The sequence below is a fragment of the Schistocerca piceifrons genome, unplaced genomic scaffold, assembly GCF_021461385.2.
Source record: "Schistocerca piceifrons isolate TAMUIC-IGC-003096 unplaced genomic scaffold, iqSchPice1.1 HiC_scaffold_936, whole genome shotgun sequence".
Taxonomy (NCBI): Eukaryota; Metazoa; Arthropoda; class Insecta; order Orthoptera; family Acrididae; genus Schistocerca; species Schistocerca piceifrons.
Genome location: NW_025729208.1, coordinates 5439651 through 5442150, shown reverse-complemented (window position 1 = coordinate 5442150; position 2500 = coordinate 5439651). Strand labels below are relative to the sequence as shown.

Genomic DNA, 2500 nt, shown 5'->3' with positions numbered 1-2500 from the left:
ATACAGTGCAAATATTGTGCACGCAGCTACGTGTCGTCTCCCTATGAGAGCTGGATTGCAGTGTGGTACGCCATAGAGACGTGTGGGAGGAACGGACGCCGTGGATGGCGATCAGCATGAGCTGTCTGTTGATGTATTCGGACCTAGTCGTCTCTCCTCACACACCGTGATGGCATGGTGCACCGCGTTCCATATCTGCGACATGCTACAGAGGCCGGTTGACAGTCGTTCGAGCAATGGACATCGCATACGTACGGGGGCCACCTTCCACGTATTGTCTAGGCGTGCACATTTTGTTGCGTGTATGTGGGCAGACGTAGTGTGGCGTGACACCTGACACAGGCATGCAATAATCGTTGAAGTTGCAAATGGCGATGGACGCCTGCGTTTTCTGGTGAAGTTACGCAAATGAACAAATGGTAACCTGTTGTGGTGCGGTTGTTCTCGCTAGGGGTGAATCGGTGATGGCGACGATAGGTTGAGGTACTAACCGGTTGTTCCAGCGATACCCACCATGCCGACGAAACTGAACGGCATCTGGGTGTGAAGCGATACGCGGCGGTGGCTGGGTGGGACCGTCCCCGGCCGGTGAGGGGGCGCCTCCCGGCGTGCTGGCCGCGCGGTGCGTGGGCGCACGCGCTACAGCCGGCTGGTGGGGGCGGCCAGTGGCAGGCGCGCCGGCCGACGGACGCGGCAGGCGTCGCAGCTGCGCGCCGGCGCACCCTGCGCGCGGCGCCGTGCGGCCAAAGTAGGTCCTCGCGGGCCCGGTGCGAAGCGCGGTGGACATCTTCAGTGTGCTGGTCCGATTGAGGACTGTGTGCGTTGAGGATGCGCCGCCGCCCGGCGCTCGGCGCCGCGACGCCGTCTGCTGCTCGGTCGCCCCAGCGGTTCTCGCTGGTGGTTTGTATCGCAGCTGTGCGGATGTGTTGGCGCGTGCGCTGTGCTGGGAGAGTTCGCTTCGGCACCCAAGTGGGGCTTTTGTCCTTCTGTGGCGCTGGCGTTGGAGCTGCCGGTCACCGTAGGTGGCGCGTGTTGTCTCCCGCCGGCAATGCCACGACAGCACGCTCCCGGGCCTCTGTCGGCAGCGGCAAGCTCAGTTGGGAGCACGGGTGGTCGCACCGAAAGCGTCTACTCGCCTAACTCCGGGCGATTGCGCCTCTCTCGAACCCGACCAAGTACTTGGGACGGCGCTGCGCGCCGCCGGGACCTGAGAGGGTTTCGAGGTGTATTGTGCAGGGGAGCTCAGCCTCCTCCTGTTTGCAGAATGATTGAGCGGACGCTTGCGTGTTCGCGCGGGCCCCCGGGACACACTCCCGGGCGGCCGGCTGCTCAGCTCTAGTTGACGCAGCTCCCTGGTTGATCCTGCCAGTAGTCATATGCTTGTCTCAAAGATTAAGCCATGCATGTCTCAGTACAAGCCGCATTAAGGTGAAACCGCGAATGGCTCATTAAATCAGTTATGGTTCCTTAGATCGTACCCACGTTACTTGGATAACTGTGGTAATTCTAGAGCTAATACATGCAAACAGAGTCCCGACCAGAGATGGAAGGGACGCTTTTATTAGATCAAAACCAATCGGTCGGCTCGTCCGGTCCGTTTGCCTTGGTGACTCTGAATAACTTTGGGCTGATCGCACGGTCCTCGTACCGGCGACGCATCTTTCAAATGTCTGCCTTATCAACTGTCGATGGTAGGTTCTGCGCCTACCATGGTTGTAACGGGTAACGGGGAATCAGGGTTCGATTCCGGAGAGGGAGCCTGAGAAACGGCTACCACATCCAAGGAAGGCAGCAGGCGCGCAAATTACCCACTCCCGGCACGGGGAGGTAGTGACGAAAAATAACGATACGGGACTCATCCGAGGCCCCGTAATCGGAATGAGTACACTTTAAATCCTTTAACGAGTATCTATTGGAGGGCAAGTCTGGTGCCAGCAGCCGCGGTAATTCCAGCTCCAATAGCGTATATTAAAGTTGTTGCGGTTAAAAAGCTCGTAGTTGGATTTGTGTCCCACGCTGTTGGTTCACCGCCCGTCGGTGTTTAACTGGCATGTATCGTGGGACGTCCTGCCGGTGGGGCGAGCTGAAGGCGTGCGACCGCCTCGTGCGTGCTCGTGCGTCCCGAGGCGGACCCCGTTGAAATCCTACCAGGGTGCTCTTTATTGAGTGTCTCGGTGGGCCGGCACGTTTACTTTGAACAAATTAGAGTGCTTAAAGCAGGCAAGCCCGCCTGAATACTGTGTGCATGGAATAATGGAATAGGACCTCGGTTCTATTTTGTTGGTTTTCGGAACCCGAGGTAATGATTAATAGGGACAGGCGGGGGCATTCGTATTGCGACGTTAGAGGTGAAATTCTTGGATCGTCGCAAGACGAACAGAAGCGAAAGCATTTGCCAAGTATGTTTTCATTAATCAAGAACGAAAGTTAGAGGTTCGAAGGCGATCAGATACCGCCCTAGTTCTAACCATAAACGATGCCAGCCAGCGATCCGCCGCAG

General features: G+C 57.6%; 1 non-coding gene across 1 annotated transcript in view; it reads left to right on the top strand.

Annotated features, from left to right (window-relative positions):
• Positions 1–1349: 1349 nt before the first annotated feature.
• Positions 1350–2500, top strand: part of LOC124772098 — a 1909-nt gene continuing 758 nt past the window's right edge. Inside the window, exon 1 of the ribosomal RNA XR_007013774.1 lies at positions 1350–2500. This exon is cut by the window's right edge and continues 758 nt beyond it. This is a non-coding gene — a ribosomal RNA (small subunit ribosomal RNA).